This window comes from Caretta caretta, chromosome 2 (genome assembly GCF_965140235.1).
Source record: "Caretta caretta isolate rCarCar2 chromosome 2, rCarCar1.hap1, whole genome shotgun sequence".
Taxonomy (NCBI): domain Eukaryota; kingdom Metazoa; phylum Chordata; order Testudines; family Cheloniidae; genus Caretta; species Caretta caretta.
In genome coordinates, this window is record NC_134207.1 from 266,729,320 (window position 1) to 266,747,818 (window position 18,499).

At 51.5% G+C, this 18,499-nt stretch overlaps 4 non-coding genes across 6 annotated transcripts; all 4 read left to right on the forward strand.

Moving 5' to 3' along the window:
• The first annotated feature begins 3,370 nt into the window (after positions 1–3,370).
• On the forward strand, positions 3,371–11,691 carry LOC125631111 (uncharacterized). 3 transcript variants are annotated; one of them, XR_012667326.1, is made up of 6 exons: positions 3,371–3,454; positions 4,455–4,522; positions 5,855–5,922; positions 6,813–6,880; positions 7,633–7,700; positions 9,197–11,691. It is a non-coding gene; the product is annotated as an uncharacterized LOC125631111 (transcript). The 3 variants fall into 3 exon arrangements; XR_012667324.1 differs by having other exon boundaries at positions 5,855–5,918; XR_012667325.1 differs by lacking the exon at positions 3,371–3,454 and adding an exon at positions 3,463–3,592 and having other exon boundaries at positions 5,855–5,918.
• Positions 4,608–4,741, forward strand: LOC125633116 (small nucleolar RNA SNORA9). The gene has a single exon (XR_007355503.1). It is a non-coding gene; the product is annotated as a small nucleolar RNA SNORA9 (small nucleolar RNA).
• On the forward strand, positions 6,966–7,100 carry LOC125633115 (small nucleolar RNA SNORA9). Its single transcript, XR_007355502.1, has one exon. It is a non-coding gene; the product is annotated as a small nucleolar RNA SNORA9 (small nucleolar RNA).
• LOC125633117 (small nucleolar RNA SNORA9) lies at positions 8,683–8,820 on the forward strand. The gene has a single exon (XR_007355504.1). It is a non-coding gene; the product is annotated as a small nucleolar RNA SNORA9 (small nucleolar RNA).
• Positions 11,692–18,499: the final 6,808 nt, after the last annotated feature.

Consider the following 18,499-nt stretch of genomic DNA (forward strand, 5'->3'; position numbering starts at 1 on the left):
TTCCCAGTCTTTATTCAAGCCTAAGTTAATTGTATCCAGTTTGCAAATTAATTCCCTACAGGCAGCTACTTTACTGGCTGCTCACCTGGATCACCCTGCTCCAGCTGTCCACATCCCCACATCCTCCCTGTCCATGGTCTCCTGCAGGGGCCTTCCCCCTCCTTGCATCTCTTTCTCCAACTGAGCCACTTGCTGGCTTTTAGAATCACCTGCTCTCTCACTGATCTCAATCTCAGCTGAGAGGCAGTTTGTCTCTCAAGGTGAGGCTGGGCCCAGCTCCTGTTACAGAGCCAGCCACCCTGTGACCCCGGGTAGTTAGTTTACAGAAGTACTGCCCTTTGCCTTCAGTAAATGTGATGGGTTGCATGGCCCAGCAACTGTCCAAGCCAAAGCCACATAGGAACTGTTGCCAATTTGCACACTTTGATCACAAGTCTTACGATATTCGATGGCATGTGATTATGGGAGAATTTCAGCTTTTGTTTTTAAAAGTCTAGCAGATAAAAGCTTGCCACTATGAACCCTGAAAGCTCAAAAAACCAAAGACACCTCATTGTTAAAAAAATCATGATTTTAAGCCAATCTCACGATTTGCAAACCAGTGTCATGATTTTTGTTCACTTAAGTTTGGCAATATTGTATAAGGGGCAAAAAACAGAGCTTTGTAGCTGTTTGCTATCTTAGGTGGTTTGTAGACCTCTTGTAACCTGTACATTGAAATGCTGGATTAAGTTGATAAAGATAAGAGTGTAATAAAACCTAACAGTTTTCAGGTTTAAGCTTCTAGTTTGGTTACAGAACATTTATTTAATAGAGGACCACCAGGCGACACTTTGAATGATACAATCAAAGTTTATAAAAAAGAAAAATAATTAATTAAGCACGCAATTACTACTTACACAGTACTATGATTATACTCACACTCAAAGATGAAATGGTGTATCAATGAGTGATCCGTCCACTGACAACAGAATGATGTACAGCCATATCCAGGAACTTAACAATACCCTTTGCATGTTCATTGAAGCTCTCCTGAAATTTAGCAAAACTACTCCTTTTATACTTTATTATAATATTAATTAACATTAAACTGCCCTTTACCATCATTATATTTCTGCCACCTTCTTATTGGCTCTTTACATTACACATTATTTAAATTAACATCTGCACCAATGTCCTTCCCATACTATCAATATAGATATTTTAATGAAACATTCACAATTCTCAAAAATACTGATTAAATACCTTGTTTAACTCAGTTATAACCAAAACAAAATGAAAAGGAGTACTTGTGGCACCTTAGAGACTAACCAATTTATTTGAGCATGAGCTTTCGTGAGCCACAGCTCACTTCATCAGATGTGTACCGTGGAAACATAACCCTGGATCATGGCTTTGCTAACTCTTACTTTCCCATAACACTCTGTCCCCAATTTATCTTTAACTTTTCTCACACTAGCAACTTCAGTTTCGCATACCCCTGTACGCTTGGGCTAACTTAGACCTCAAAACCTAACTTCTAGTTCTTTCTTAACCCAAGCCACCCTATAGGATTCAGCCACAAACCTGCAAAAAGTTGCACAGGTCAGGTGCCTAACTTCACCACTGTGCGTGGTGGGCGGGGTGTGTCATAGAATCATAGAATCATAGAATATAAGGGTTGGAAGGGACCCCAGAAGGTCATCTAGTCCAACCCCCTGCTCAAAGCAGGACCAATTCCCAGTTAAATCATCCCAGCCAGGGCTTTGTCAAGCCTGACCTTAAAAACCTCTAAGGAAGGAGATTCTACCACCTCCCTAGGTAACGCATTCCAGTGTTTCACTACCCTCTTAGTGAAAAAGTTTTTCCTAATATCCAATCTAAACCTCCCCCACTGTAACTTGAGACCATTACTCCTCGTTCTGTCATCTGATACCATTGAGAACAGTCTAGAGCCATCCTCTTTGGAACCCCCTTTCAGGTAGTTGAAAACAGCTATCAAATCCCCCCTCATTCTTCTCTTCTGCAGGCTAAACAATCCCAGCTCCCTCAGCCTCTCCTCATAACTCATATGTTCCAGACCCCTAATCATTTTTGTTGCCCTTCGCTGGACTCTCTCCAATTTATCCACATCCTTCTTGAAGTGTGGGGCCCAAAACTGGACACAGTACTCCAGATGAGGCCTCACCAATGTCGAATAGAGGGGAACGATCACGTCCCTCGATCTGCTCGCTATGCCCCTACTTATACATCCCAAAATGCCATTGGCCTTCTTGGCAACAAGGGCACACTGCTGACTCATATCCAGCTTCTCGTCCACTGTCACCCCTAGGTCCTTTTCCGCAGAACTGCTGCCTAGCCATTCGGTCCCTAGTCTGTAGCTGTGCATTGGGTTCTTCCGTCCTAAGTGCAGGACCCTGCACTTATCCTTATTGAACCTCATCAGATTTCTTTTGGCCCAATCCTCCAATTTGTCAAGGTCCTTCTGTATCCTATCCCTCCCCTCCAGCGTATCTACCACTCCTCCCAGTTTAGTATCATCCGCAAATTTGCTGAGAGTGCAATCCACACCATCCTCCAGATCATTTATGAAGATATTGAACAAAACCGGCCCCAGGACCGACCCTTGGGGCACACCACTTGATACCGGCTGCCAACTAGACATGGAGCCATTGATCACTACCCGTTGAGCCCGACAATCTAGCCAGCTTTCTACCCACCTTGTAGTGCATTCATCCAGCCCATACTTCCTTAACTTGCTGACAAGAATACTGTGGGAGACCGTGTCAAAAGCTTTGCTAAAGTCAAGAAACAATACATCCACTGCTTTCCCTTCATCCACAGAACCAGTAATCTCATCATAGAAGGCGATTAGATTAGTCAGGCATGACCTTCCCTTGGTGAATCCATGCTGGCTGTTCCTGATCACTTTCCTCTCATGTCAGTGCTAACGAGGCCAATTCAGTTAGGGTGGATGTGGCCCATTCCCAGCAGTTGACAAGAAGGGGTGAGTATCAACAGAGGGAAAAAGAAAAGGAGTACTTGTGGCACCTTAGAGACTAACCAATTTATTTGAGCATGAGCTTTCGTGAGCTACAGCTCACTTCATCCTGTAGCTCACGAAAGCTCATGCTCAAATAAATTGGTTAGTCTCTAAGGTGCCACAAGTACTCCTTTTCTTTTTGCAAATACAGACTAACACGGCTGTTCCTCTGAAACAGAGGGAAAATTATTTTTTGTAGTGACCCAGCCAGTCCCAGTCTACTAGGTGCATCAATTATGTGCCTCGCTGCTCGCCCGAGCCCTACCTCCTCCCCGCCGCTAGGTGACACCATCGCCCCGCAAAGGAAGTCGGGGGGGCGGAGTTGGGGGAGGGACGCGCTGATGACCCGACACACGCGCCGGGGAGACTAGTGCGCAGACGTAGAAGACATGGCGGCCGAGGTCGGGCGTCGCGGCTGCGGCGGCGGCGCTGGTGAGTTTCTAATCCGCCTCCATCCGGGGCCTGCGCTGCCCTGGGAGCCCCGGGCGGGCGCAGGCTGTGGCCGCCCGCTGTGCTGCGTTGGTGGTGGGGAAGTCGGGGGCTGTGCCCGGGGTTCAGCCCCACGTGGAGGTGAGAGAAGATTCGGTGCCACCCCCCCCCCCCCCACCCCCGGGGCTATATGGGGACTACAAGTCCCAGGAGACAGCGTTCCGTACTGAGCCCTGCTGTCGCTGCAGCTGGGGGCGCGGTGCATGTCGGGAGCTGTAGTCCTGGAGAGGCGGCTACACGTGTGCTGCTGCCGGTGAGGGCACCCCTGGCAGGGCAGCGCGCCCGTCTCTGTGGGGTCTGACTCTTCCTTCCGGGTGGGCACGCCCCGGGCTGTGCAGCATGGGCCTTGTTGCGCCGGGGGCCCCGGGCACGGGGCTGGCGAGGGACCCGCAGGGGGATCTGGGGCAGCGGGTGGTTGGGATCGGTGCCCCAGCCGCCGTGAGCAGCGTGGCCCGTGAGCTGTATGGGCCTCACGCCCTATTTGCTGCTGTATAAGGGAGCATCGCCCAGCCTGGGGGGATCGTGGTCTAAGCATCAGGCTTCAGCGATCACGATGCAAATCCCAGCAGAGCGGGTTCCGCTCCCTACTCTCCAGGCAGATCAGCTGATCTCTGTGCAGGTTAATGTGTGCCTCCTTCAGACAGTGCCACAGAACTAACCCTCTCCTGGTAACAGGCTGGGGCTGCCCTGATTCCACTGTTGCCTGCTCCATAGTCTCACTCGCTTTAGGGTGGCTGCCTGCCTTAGAAGTGAGTGATGCATGAGTGGTTTGTAAAACACTTTGAGTCGACACGGGTATAAATATCTCAGAAGCATCCTATGACCGACCTGCCTGGTTAAAAGAAAAGGAGTACTTGTGGCATCTTAGAGACTAACAAATTTATTTCATCTTCCGCTAAATAATCTGATTGTTTTTTTTCTCTTCTTATTTTCCTGCCTGTAGAAATGATCTCCAGTCCATGGTTGGAGTGGCTGGGTCTGAGGAGTGCACAATGCTGCTGAGCTAGAAAGGTAAAAATTTCTTTGGGTTTGAACTGCATCAAAGAAATTAAACCTCCCAGATCAGTCTTCCCCAGTTCCTTTGACTGCCCCACGTGAGCAAGCCTTCCAGCATGGCTGGGTCTGCGGTGACCCTGTTCATTCCTGTAGTGCTTGCGAGAGCAGCCTGAGATGGTTTGAGGCCTCGCTCTGCTCCTTTTCAGAGTGAGGTTATAGAAATTTCAGACAGGCCGAATCAGGAAGCCAAATCGCATGAAGGCAGAACCACACAGAACCTAAAACATGCATGACCAGCCCTTAACCTGGCCTCCCAGTGTCTGCCCCACCCGGTGATCTGTGAGCATAAGTAGTGTGAAAAGCCGTGAGGCATGAACAATGTTTATTGCATAAGGATGATCATACTTAGGTCAGAGAAGGGAGTTACCTTACAAACGGAGAACCAGTGTTGACAAGGCCAATTCAGTCTACCACATCCACCCTGACTGAATTGACCTTGTCAACTTAACTCCATTCTCTTTGTGTGCCAGTATATTTATGCCTGTATCTGTAATTTTCACTCCATGCATCTGAAGAAGTGGGGGGGGGGGTTTACCCACAAGTTATGCCCAAATAAATCTGTTAGTCTTTGAGGTGCCACTGGACTCCTCATTGTTTTTGTGGATACAGACTAACACAAGTACCCCTCTGATATAGTCTTAGCCTTCACTACGTCCTCTGGCAAAGAGTTCCATGGGTTGACTGTGCATTGTATGAAGAAATACTTCCTTTTGTTTGTTCTAAACCTGCTGCCTGTTAATTTCATTCAGTGGCCCCCAGTTCTTGTTGTATGGGAAGGAGTAAATAACACTTCCTTCTTTACTTTCTTCACACCAGTCATGATTTTATAGACCTCTATCATATCCCCCCTTAGTCGTCTCTTTTCCAAGCTGAAAAGTCCCAGTTTTATTAATCTCTCCTCATAAGGCAGCCGTTCCAGACCCCTAATAATTTTTGTTGCCCTTTTCTGGACCTTTTCCGAGTCCACTATAACTTGTTTGAGTTGGGGGAACCGCGTCAGCACGCAGTATTCCAGGTGTGGGCGGGCCATGGATTTATAAAGCAGCAGTATGATATTTTCTGTTTTATTATCTGTCTTTTTCTTAATGATTCCCAACATTCCATAGCAAAACCTGTTCTGTGCCCTCCTTTAGTCTCCTGCAGCCCCTTTCAATCTGGATTATTGTGTGAGGATTTGTAGGACAGATTCTTGCACTCGTAATTTTTTGCTGCACAATAACATGTAATAAATTTCCATGTCTAAAGTTGCATTTATGGTGTTACCACATCTTGTCTTCCTGCCTGCAGCTTGTGGCTTCCCTGTCTCTGCGCTGGTCACATGGAACCGCTCATGCTTTGGAAAGTGGAATTGGTAGGTAAGCTAAAAACCAAAATAGTTCTGGGCTGAAATGTCTGATCTTCTCTCCTCACCCCCACTCCCAGACCTGTCTTGGAGAAACCAGAGTGTCGCAAACGCAACACCCACTTTAAAAGAACCTAAACAAACCCTTGGAGCTTGATGAGCAGAGATGGAGCTGTACTCCCCTGAACAAAACAGAGCCTTGCACGTTGATACCTGCCAGAAAAAAAGGGCAAGGCAGTGCAAGGAGTGGGCCTAAAATCCAGCTGTCGTTTGGTGCTGGTATTTCTGTTCAGCACGTTGTCTTTGGCCAGGCTGTCAAAGTCTGATCTCTGCATCTTACAAGTTAACATGGCTGGGTTGGACTGTGGCTGGATGGGAGATGTCCAAAAGAAACCCCAGAATGGTGTCAGCTCAGTCAGAACTCTTGAGTAGGTTTTAAACAGTGCCACAGAATGATGCTTTGCAGCATATAAAATATGGATCTGAGGCTTTGACCGCTTGGCATGTCCTCAAGGGGTGGGATCATGTTCTAAGCATCAGACTTCAGCTGTTACCGTGCAAATCCCAGCAGAGCGGGTTCCGCTCCCTACTCTCACGCAGGTCAGCTGATCTCTGTGCAGGTTAATGTGTGCCTCCTTCAGACAGTGCCACAGAACTAACCCTCTCCTGGTAACAGGTCGGGGCTGCTCTGATTCTACTGTTGCCTGTTCCATAGTCTCACTCGCTTTAGGGTGGCTGCCTGCCTTAGGAGGCATGTGTGGCTTATAAAACACTTTGAGATGACATGTGTATAAATATCCCAGAAGCATCCTATGACTGACCTGCCTGGTTAAGTAGATTCTCCATCGTCTTCCACTAAATAATCTGATTGGTTTTTTTCTCTTCTCATTTTCCTGCCTGTAGAAATGGTCTCCAGTCCGTGGTTGGAGTGGCTGGGTCTGAGGAGTGCACAATGCTGCTGAGCTAGAAAGGTAAAAATTTCTGTGGGTTTGAACTGCATCAAAGAAATTAAACCTCCCAGATCAGTCTTCCCCAGTTCCTTTGACTGCCCCACGTGAGCAAGCCTTCCAGCATGGCTGGGTCTGCGGTGACCCTGTTCATTCCTGTAGTGCTTGCGAGAGCAGCCCTGAGATGGTTTGAGGCTTCGCTCTGCTCCTTTTCAGAGTGAGGTTATAGAAATTTCAGACAGGCTGAATCAGGAGTCCAAATCGCATGAAGGCAGAACCACACAGAGCCTAAAACAGGGGTAGCTAATTATTTTTGCCAAGGTCCAAAATTCTTGGTCAAGGTCTAGACTCCAGAGGAAAGTAATAAACAACGAAACAATCCCAGCAGCAACTACACACCACCACCAGTAAATAGAAATATTTGGGTCTGTTCAAAAGTGTCTGGCGGTCCAGATTTGACCTGTGGTCCACCTATTGACTACCTCTGCCTAAAATATGCAAAACAAGCCCTTAACCTGGCTTCCCGGTTTCTTCCCCACCCATTAAGGATCTGTGAGCATAAGTTGTATGAAAAGCCGTGAGGCATGAGCAATGTTTATTCCATAGTTTTAAGCCCTCCTTTAGTCTCACGTAACCCTTTCATTCTGGGTTATTGTGTTAGGATTCACAGGATGGACCTTGCGCTGGTTATTTTTTGCTCCACATTCACATTTAATACATTTCCATTTCTAAAGCTGCATTTCCGGTGTTACCATATCTTGTCTTCCTGCCTGCAGCTTGTGGCTTCCCTGTCTCTGTGCTGGTCACATGGAAGTGCTCATGCTATGGAAAGTGGAATTATTAGGTAAGCTAAAAACCAGAGTAGTTCTGGGCTGAAATGTCTGTTCTTCTCCACACCCCAACCCTGTTCCCAGACCTGCCTTGGAGAAACCAGAGTGTCCCAAACCCAACACCCCACTTTAAAAAAACAAAAAGAAACCCTTGGAGCTCGATGAGCAGAGATGGGGCCATCTGGGGGAGCTGGATTCCCCTGAACAAAACAGAGCCTTGCATGTTGATACCTGCCAGAAAACAGGGCAAGGCCATGCAAGGAGTAGGCCTAAAATCCAGCCATTGTGTTTGGTGCTGGCATTTCTATTCAGCACATTGTCTTTGGTCAGACTGTCAAAGTCTGATCTCTGCATCTTACAAGTTACGCATAGCTGGGTTGGACTGTAGCTGGATGGGAGATGTCCAAAAGAAACCCCAGAATGGCGTCAGCTCAGTCAGAACTCTTGAGTTGGTTTTGAACAGTGCCCCACAGACTGAGTGATACTTTGCTGCATATAAAATGTGGATCTGAAGCTTTGACCGGTTACAATACAGTAACGGGTTCCATTATGGCACTCCCCTCAGGAGTACGTGATAACCCCAGTGTGCTGGCCAAATTCCACCATGGGGAATTCTGGGAAGGCACAAAGTAACTCTGCCTGTAATTTCAATGAAGTTATTCTTCCCCCAGAGTGTTGTATTGCTGATGGAAATTAGCTGCTGCATGTCAGTGCTGCTCGTAGTCCCTGTATAAAATTCACACCCATGTTTGAGTCTTTGGGGTTCAGATGATGCAGCATAAATGCTGTTGATCAATAGAAGTAGGAATCACAAGACTGCAGCCTTAGTTATGTATGCACTGATCTGTACCAATGTCCATATGAATAAATATATCCGCTTGTGAGAGTGTCTGGCTGGCTGATGCCACTTGCCACGGCATCTGTTTCTATTGTTAAATGGTGCTGTTTTCCTTGAATAAGAGGATCTATTGTGTGCCTGACAGGTTAAGTTCTTTCCCGCAAGCCTTCCAGCATGGCTGGGTCTGCATTGTGACCCTGCTCATTCCTGTAGAGCTTGCAAGAGCAGACCTGAGATGGTTTGAGGCCTTGTTCTGCTCCCCCTTCGGAGTGAGGTTATAGAAATTTCAGACACTCCTAGGCCGGCGCACAGGAGCGTGGAGATCCTAAAGCAAAGGGAGGGTGATATTCTTTAGAGTGCTTGTAAAGCTGCAGATTGAGTCTGTCTGATGGAGTTATAACCCTTAGATGATGGCTCCTTGTGAAAGGATCCTCTAAAACACCATTTCTCAAATGTGGCCACCAGGGATTTTTTTGCAGCCATGACAGCCTCCAAAGAGCCCCAACAATCACTGAGATGTTAAGTATTAAAGTTGCCTTGTGAATGCCATAAAGTACACTCATGCCCTTCTAAATATTACAGTACAGTGCAGGGAGCGCTGAACTACATGGGGTGGTTTTCTTTCAAGTAACAAAGCATATTTATTGGCTAATCACTATGTTTACATCGCAGTACTGTAGCTCCATCAGCAGCTATTGACCAGCGTCCTCGTCGGCAAGATCACTGCGAGGTGTTTGGGTAGGTTGAGGTTGTTTGTGGCAAATGGCGAAAGAGTTAAAAATGCAAATTGAAAACCTTCCTGATATCCAAAAACAATCAGTGCCAGAAAATGCCCCTGAATGTGATGCAGAGATGGTCCCAGAGGCGCAACCTGCTGCTAAGAAAAGCAGAACGTGGAAGGAAGAAAATTGAAAATTTCAGGTGCAGTGGGAAACATGGTTTCTTGTGTTTCTGAAGCCATCCAGTTCCGTTTCTGAGCAAGTTGCAGTGTGTGCTGTTTGTAAGAAAGATTAAAATGTACGCGATGCAACGTCACTATAACGCTCATGCAGGGGAAGTTGAACAGAATTATCATGGTGAGTTTCAGAGGCGCAAGCTGTTAAATGATGCAAAAACCGAGCTCGAAAGACAACAGTGACGGCCCAGAGATTTTCTGAAGAAAGTGGATCAGATAGACGTGGCTACTTTCAAAGTGGCACTACTTTTGGGGCAAGCAAGGAAATCTTTCGACAACGGAGAACTCGTGAAGAAAATTGTTCTGGCCGTTCAACCAGAAAATCCGCTTTTCAGAGAGCTACCACTGAGCAACGACATGTTACAGAGAAGCACAAGAGATCTAGCGAACTTTCTACAAAACGAAATAGCTGCGAAAGTCTCAGTGAGCCCTTTCTACAGCCTGTGCTTGGTTGAGACCCCTGACGTCGTGAAGAATCCAAAGATAATCGTATGCGTTCACTTTTTTGACTGTGCTCGCTGTTTTACCGAAGGCGTTTTATGTCAGGTGAGCCTCACTGATAGGCCAACTGGCAAACAGGTTTTTCAGTGTGTTCAGGGGAGAATGCAGGAGTGCTGGGTTAGATTCGACAATCTGTGTGGCTTGGCAGCTGACGTGGCAGCAGTTATGCAAGGTGCTCAAGCAGAGGTGTTGAACTACTTCCAAGAAAGCTGCCCTCAGAAACTTTTTCTGTTTCCCTGGTTTGCCCACCAAGAAGTACTTGCCAGCAAGGCTTCAGTGGAAAGTATGGATGAGGTTGAATCCGTAGTGGAAAAGTGTATCAGTGCTGTGAACGTCAGCCGTGTCCATAAAGAGAGATTCGCAACGCTGTGTGAAACAGACTCTGAGACGCACAAGGTGCTGCTGAATTACAGCCTGGTCCATTGGCTTAGTTTGAATGGCAGTGTACAGTGGCTGTTTGAGCTCCGGGGAGAGCTCATTGAGGTTTTGAACACAGTTTCGCCGCAACTGTCCCAAAAGCATCCAGGAGTACATGGTTGTTTGCTCTTTTTGAAGGAGTTTTTACCAAAGCTTGCTTCCTTGAACCTGGAGCTTCAGGTACCTCAGCTAACAATATTTGACCGCATTGAAGTAATTCATACATTCCGAATGACCGTCACTGACATCATCCAGCAGCTACAAGAGAAACGGGACTCTTCTGTTTTTCTGAGCTTAGTGGGTTTCTCAGCTGTCAGGATGAGAGCATGCAGCGAAAGGTCGGCTTAGCTATAACCAAATACCTGCATATCATCTTGGAAGATCTTGAAAATTGTTTCAGCGAGGGAAACTTTTTCCATCAGTACACTTTTGTGACAGACCCATTCAGCAATTCCCGTTTGGGGTTTTTGGCTGCAGACAAACTAACGGCCTTGCAAGACAGATTAGCTTCCTTTGCCTCTTTGGATTTAAGGAATCTCCAGCATCTCATGGTGCACATGCGTAATAATGCAAGAATGAAAACCTACTTCAGTCAGCCCGGTGTTACAGTGCAGCAGTTCTGGATCAAAGTGTACCTGTCTGAGGATGCCTACAAGCCTCAAGCTAAAGTTGCTTTGCTTTTCTTGTCCCTGTTTTCAAGTACTGTGCTGTGTGAGAGGGCATTTAGTGCACTCCATTGTCTGAAGAGCAAGTACCAAAACGGCCTCACTGATGCTAATCTGGAAGCTTCCCTTCTAGTTTAACAGGAGACCCGAGATCCTGCAGACTTTCCATTCCAAGAGCCCCTGAACTTTTGCAGGTAGTCTGATCCACACAATGGCTGTATTAATGAAATTAAAGTTCTGGGGTTTATCACCCTATATTGGTAAAGCATAATATAACAGGATCATTTGTTACTATGATTAGTGCTAGATTGAGTTGCTTTTTTGGGGGGCGGCAGTCCGTGAAAGAGAAATTTTGGACACACTTGCAGATTTTTTTTCATTATTATCTGGTCGTTTATTATGTAAAAGCATTTTTAAATGTGGTTCCAAATTGTTGTACCAACATCCACCTTTTACCAAAAAAGCACAGTCCCAACAACAAAAAAGAAAAGAACGCCCCAAGCACCTTATCAGTGGTCTATTGTGTTCAGCTCCAGTAAAGGATAGAGGCAGCTCTGCATTATTTTTATTATTCAGTCTGAAGAAGGAGGGGAAAAAACCGCTCTTAAATAAATGTACAATGACTGGGACGTATGTATGTTCATGTTTTTCCTAAAGTTAATTAAGTATTTTAGGAAAAATTGTCAGAGTGGCCACCAGCAAGAGCAATCGGAGCTGCACTCGGAGGCCCGCAGAGCATTTGTTATGAGAACCCCTGCTCCAGACAGCGATGGGGCAGGTTAGAGATGGCAAAGATCAGTTGGGCCCCAGGTCCTAGGTTAGTTGGGATCTAGTGGGAAATTGTTCCCTCCACTTGAAGTAATTAGGCTTGCCCCTTCCCTTGAGGAAGAAATTCGACAGGCCGCTTGCTGAGAAGCTTGAGCTGGTGCCAGCTCTCTGCCCTGCAGTCCAGGAGATCTGCCTTTGATCACCTGTCTCTTGCTTCCTGAGGGGGGCGATGTTGTGGGGGCAGCCCCTCCCTCACACTGGTATAGATCTGGGGTGAGGCGCCAGGAACCTCTGAATTTTAATCCCACCTACATGGCTGGCTGTGGGCAGGCCTCTTAGTGTGCCTCAGTTTCCCTTTCTGAACCACTGGGGATAACAGTGCCTTTCTGGGGAGTTGTGGGGATTACCTGATGTCATCTACAACCCCTGGAAGATGGAACACCCGCTGAGCACCAGCTGTTCCTGCTGTAGCAGCCCCTCTGACCTGTTGCCAGAGCAGCGTTGAGAGGCTGTGGCATCCTGGCTTCAGTTCCGTTTCCGCTGCGCAGCTGCCAGTTAAGCCCCGCGCAGGGGCTCAGGGCTGCGGCGGGGAGATGTCTCTTTCTTTCCCCCAGCGCAGACGTGCCACGGCGGGCAGAGGTGCCCCTCCCTGCAGGTTCCAGCGTGGACCTGCCCTGGACTTGCCTCCGCCAGGGGAGAGAAACCCTGACCCAGGCCCACTGGAGCTGCCAGGGAGAGGAGCCACCCCCTGCCACCGCCCCCCTCCTGCCCACCAGCCCCGACAGAGCTGCCATCGGGGAGAGCAGCCTGTCCCCTGTCCCTGAGCTGCTGCAGTGAGGGGAGTGGGGAATCCTCTTTCCCCGCCGCAGCCCTGGGACAGCCTGCACCCAAACCTCTCATCCTTGGCTCCAGCCCTGAGCCCCCTCCTGCACACCAAACCCCTCATTCCTGGCCCCAGCCCTGAGCCCCCTCCTGCACCCCTAGCCAGAGCCCTTGTGCCCCCAACCCTCTGCCCCAGCCCTGAGCCCCCTCCCACACTCCAGACCCCTCAGTCCCGGTCCCCCCACAGGAAGTGGTGCACAAAACAAAATGAATTCTGCACATGGACACAAAAAGTGAGAGGGAGCGCTGGTCCTGGCCTGCCTGGTGGTGGCCGCCTGGAGCAGCGGGGGAGAGTTGGTCTTTCCTGTTCAGTGAGTTAAGATCACCCTGATGCTGGTCAAAGCTGCAGATGTCTGATGACGGTTCCTGCTCTCTCCTTGGCAGTCAGGCTGGCCCTGGATCTGTCTAGTGAGTGAGATGCCAGGAGGAGTGACCTCAGCCAGGGGATCCTCTGAGGTGTGGGAGGTCCCTGCTTAAAGCACCTGGCTTAGTCATAACCTTCTCCATAGTGTTGGATGAGAATTGGGGAAGGCCCTTGCTCTTTCTGGAGGGCATGGCCAGCATCTGTGGTTCTTAAAGCCCTTTGCACATGGTGAGTGGCCGCCTTTGAGCCTCTTCTCGGTGAGGGTCTACTGTGACGCTGCCCCTCTGGGGTTAGACCACCCCCCCCCTCCCATTCAGAGCCTTTCCAGGAGGGCCCTTAGCCTATGCCACCTGCTGCTGTCCTTAAAATAGGCAAGAGGGGCTGGTGGAGGGCAAAAAGAAAAGGAGGACTTGTGACACCTTAGAGACTAACCAATTTATTTGAGCATAAGCTTTAGTAGCTGCAGTGTTCCCCGGCCTGGCCTCCTGCTGAGTTGATCGGTGATAGTTAAGGGGTTGGGGTGACCGATGGAGCCCACAACAGTCTGGGCGCTTCCTGTATGGGAGGGCACCTTGTGCTGGGTTGCCAGTGGCCGCGGGGCCTGAGCTGGATTCTCCTCAGTTTGAGAGGGCCGGCAACAGCGTTTTCCGTGAGGGGGCTCTTCGCGCTGCGATAACTGTCCCCATCCAGGGTGGCCTGTGTGTGTGTCAGCCTTCAGGGTCCGCTGCAAGGTGGCTCCATGGGGAGTTTGTTCTGCCTGGGGGAGGGTATTGAAGGGGGCTGAGTCCTGTGGGGAGGGAGGTGGGCTGTAGCTTTGGTCTTGGCAGCGGCATCTACAGCCTTGCCTTACCCCCTTTCCTCCCACCCCCTGTACAAACCTCAATAAACAAAAGTGATCCTGGATTAGCAGCCGCCCTCTTGATTTCCTGAGTCAGTATCCCCAGAACTGTGCCAAGGCGGGGAGGGTTTTCCTGCTGCCATCAGCGAATGCTCCCTGGTAGCTGGTCTGGAGAGAGGGGTCCAATAGCTGACCATCCACGACCCCAAGGGGAGCTGTGGGTGCTCAGCAGCTCTGAAAACCAGCGCCCCACAGTCTCTCTAGACGATGCTACTGTGCTGGGGTCCCACTCCCACTGTGCCCTGCTGCGTTGAGGCGGTGCCTGGCCCTGGGATTCAGCACTCAGATGAGGGGGATACACAAAGAGCTTGTTTGTCTTACAAGTATTTCCTCTGGTTCTGCTGTGCTGTGGAGGGCCGAGGGATGTTTCACTGTGGGGGCTCCACCCGCTGATCTGATACGCCTTGCCCACCTGCTGGGAAGTTACCTTCCTGCACTGACTCAGCAGGGAGTACTGGGATTCAGGTTTAGTGCTCCTGAGAGCAGAGCTCCAGCCCTGAAGGGCTCAGTCAGTGGATGTTCTCGGTTCCCTTTGTGGGGTGCTCTGCAAGGAATGGGCCGTGGCATCGTCCCCGGCTGCTTTAGTAACACGCCATGGGCTAATGCACTTCTTGTTCTCTACCTGCTCTCCCAAAGTCTTTCCCCATCACCACTCTGGACAGCTTCCTGCCCTACTATAACTGGCCCAGAAGGGTGGCTTTCTTCCTCCCAGCGTTGGCTGCATTTCAGACTTGTGTGTGGTTACAGTTCTCCCCCTGCTAATGTAGCCTGCAGAGTTTCCTTACATGGGCAAGTACTGATCCTGATGAGATGTGATTTGTTCTTTGGTGCAGCTGGCTGAAGGCCACTCGGTGAACAGGAGTGATCGCTCTCCACGCTGGGGTCCGGGCTGCTGGGCCTCAAGCAAGCAGCATGGACTGAGTGCAGTCGCGGAAAGAGGGACTTGGTTCCAGGGGTGAAAGTAAAATTGAACTCTTACCGGTATGGGGGCTGGCTTGCCTCCACCCCCGGGAAGGGGTCTGGTATCAGGCGGAAGGGGGCAGGGTGGGGTTAGCATCGCCCATCCGTGCTACCTGGCCCGCACCGCCTGGGGCTCCAGCGGTGATTTAAAAGGGCCCGGGGCTCCATGGTAGTAGCAGCAGTGATGGCCAGAGATCCTGGCCCTTTAAAATCACTGGCCCTGGCGGCAGCTGCTCTTTTTTTTTGGCTCCCCCAGCGCAAAAGGGGCAACGACATTAAAGCGCTGCCACAGGCGGCCACTTTTACCAGTCCGCCGTGCCACCTTGCTTTCACCCCTGCTTGGTTCTGAGCCCCAGTGCTGGGGCCTCCCTCCATGGGCAGTCCCTGGGGGCCTGTCCTTCCCATTGCGGCTGCCTCAGCACGTCTGGCAGGCAGCCCCTTGCTTCCCTGTCTTGGCTTCTCCCTCTGTGGTGGGAATGGACGCGGAGCATGCCAGGAGAATGACACTGCTCAGACCCAAGGTGGGAAAGGGCCCCGAGTGCTGTTAGGTCATGTGTCTAATCGCTTCCCTGGCACTTTGAACGCGTTACACCCATGCTGCTCTCTGCAGTGGGATTCAAAGACCTGCCGGCAGAGGGAGCGCAGGCAGGGAATACACCAAAAGAGGAAGTTGCTCCAGATGTCTTAACCATAAGCTCTACTGTAAATAAAAATACTGTTTGCGGGGTAGCAGTGGTAGCTGCTGCAGGGTCTGCAGCTATGGGAACCTCTAATGGGGACCCTCAGTCCTGGGGTGCCCCCTCATGGCTCACTGCAGTGCCACCTTTGCATCTCTGCCTCAGTTTCCCCTATGGGCCTCAGTAAGTCCAATGAGGCTTATTTATATTGAACCGTGCCCCTTGGGGGCTCTGCTTTGTTTAACCCCCAGGTGGAGCATTGTACAAATAGGCATCCCCACAGCAGCTCCAGCTGGAAGGGGTGGGGGGCTGAGTTAACCTTAGTCCAGGTCCCTTACCAGCAGGCCCCTCTTGTCATCAGAGGGGGAGGGGTCTTCTCTTGGGTCAGAGTCCCTACGGAGGTTAAAGTGCAATGACCTTCCAGACAGCCCCTGATTCCTGTGCTCTGGGGCTTTTGCTGCTACCTGGTGAAGGCCTTCCAGGGGGGCCAGGCTCCGCTGAGACTTGCTATTCATAGTGTCACCTGTTCAGAGCCCTCGTCTCCCCCAGCAGCATTCTTCCTTGGGGACTTTTCCTGGGGAGCCCCCTTGAGACACCCTCCCCTTGGGAGCTTTCTCTTTTTGTGGCCTGGGGACTGTTCCTTGCCCCAGGAGCCTCTGTCCTCTTAGATCCATGTCCCCCAAGGCGTAGCTTCCTTTTGATCCTGACCAGGTGCCTCCCTGTTTAATTAGGTGCCCCCCAGTAACTCAGTGAGTTAACGAGTCCCTGGTGAACCTGAGCTGCCTCCTTTCCCCTTGTGGAGCCTGTCTGAGGTAGGCTGGGCCCCTGCCCCTTTCCGAGGGTCAGCTACCCTCTGTCAGAGCCCTGCATGGCCTCAGGTTTGAACAAGCCCTTGTAAGCCAGCGCTCTAGCAATGGGCCCACCTGCTGCATGGCCCCGTTGGGATATTCTGCTGTGCAAGGCGGAAGGGGGCAGCTGCAGCTGTCCTGCGAGGGGAGAGGGGGAAAGGACAAAGCAGCGTGAACCCCAGCCACTGCGCTTCTCTTGGGCCCCTGCCAATAGGCTGCTTGCAGTCGCCGCTAGTGTATGGTGCCCTCTGCCGCCACCCACTCAGCCGGTCTTTCTGGGGGAGCTAGCAGGCAGGAGGGAGGGGAAGGCGGAGAGGCAGGGCAGGACACTGCACTGCTTTGGGCTGGCTGGCAGTGCCCTTGTGCTGAGGGCCTGGGTAGGTGGCTTAGCCAGCCTGGCCATTGGCATGAAGAACCCAAAGTGATGGGGTTACTCGGTCCCTGAATGCAGTGCCAGGGCTGGGTGCCCACTGCTGCTGCTGGCAGTGAGGTATGGTGCAAACAGGACGTTCCCTTCCCAAATGCTGCTGGCTGAGTTCCAGCACTGACTTGGTCAGGGGTCCGTTTTCCGGGTTGGTGCAGGTCTCGGACGGCTGCATGCAGGGGGATGGCAAAGCAACTCCGGGTCAGCGGAACTGGGCGAACGATGGCTGTCCTGCTACGTGGGAGATTCCCTCAGTTGATGCTCAGAGCTCTGTCGTTCCCATGGACCTGCCAGGGCGGCGTCTCGCCTGGATGGGCTGGTGCCTCTGTCCCTGCACCCACGTGCTGCGCTAGCCCCCAAGGATCACGCTAGCCCCCAAGGATCTCGCTCGCCAAGCCAACCCTTACCACAGAACCCATTGCTCCACCTGGCACTCAGAATGGCGTCTGGAATGAGGGTGCTGCCCACCTGTGTGACTCAGGAGCGCCCCCTAAAGGCCATAGTGTGTGCGGTAAGCGTGGCACCAAAGGGGTGAGAATGTAAGACAATGGTCGTGCATATTAAGCCAGAGGTGGGCACAGGGCGATTTCTCATCACTGGTGTGACATCCCCAAGGGAAAAACCCATCTGGCAGTGAGCAAAGCCTCCATGACCACCGAGGAAACCCCCAGGGACCGTGCTCCCCTCCCCTTCCAGGAGGGTTTTGGCAGAGGCTGCAGCAGCTGGGCTAGTTGGCCCCGGGGCGCGCAGGCAGGATGCCCTGTGTCCCATCCCAACGTGTGAGCGGCTTGGGCACTGGGGGGAAGTGATGTCACCTGGCCACAGGCTGGGCCCAGGAGTCGCATGATGACAAAGCAGCGAGAAGTGAGAGATGAGCAGCCAGCCCAGGACAGTTTCCACTGCGGCCATTTCAGTGTAGCCGCGTGAGTGCGAAAACCCGCGGCTCTGACTGCAGTGCGCAGGGCCTAGTCTGGGCATGCTGCCCCCAACACTCCGCAATGGGTGGGGGGCATCTCGTTCCTGACCCACGGCCCCCTGCTATCCCAGCCCTGACCCCCCCACCCAGCTGTGCCCAGGCCTCTGCCTCCTGACCCATGGCCCTCTGCTATCCCAGCCCTGGGCCCACCCAGCTGTGCCCAGGCCTCTGCCTCTGCCTCCTGACCCACGGCTCCCTGCTATCCCAGCTCTGACCCCCCCTCCCAGCTGTGCCATGGCCCTGCCTCCTGACCCACGGCCCCCTGCTATCCCAGCCCTGAGCCCCCCACCCAGCTGTGCCCATAGTCCTGCTTCCTGACCCACGGCCCCCTGCCATCCAAGCTCCTGGGGGCTGGGAAAGAACCTGGGAGCCATCCTGCAGGACTCTTGCACGCCCACCCTACAAGGAGAGCTGGCTGGTGGGCCTCCCCAAATTCCCCCACACTGGGGGGCACTGCCCTTGCAGAGCACAGCTCCATGGCACATGGTGCCCCTAGGCAGGGTCCTGGGATCCTGCCCCAACTTCCCGCACACTGGGCAGCCCTGCCCCTTGCAGAGCGCAGCTCCATGGCACATGGCGCCCCTGGGTGGGGTCCTGGGACCTGCCCCCTGTCTGCAGGGGAACTGCCCCCCCCGACATC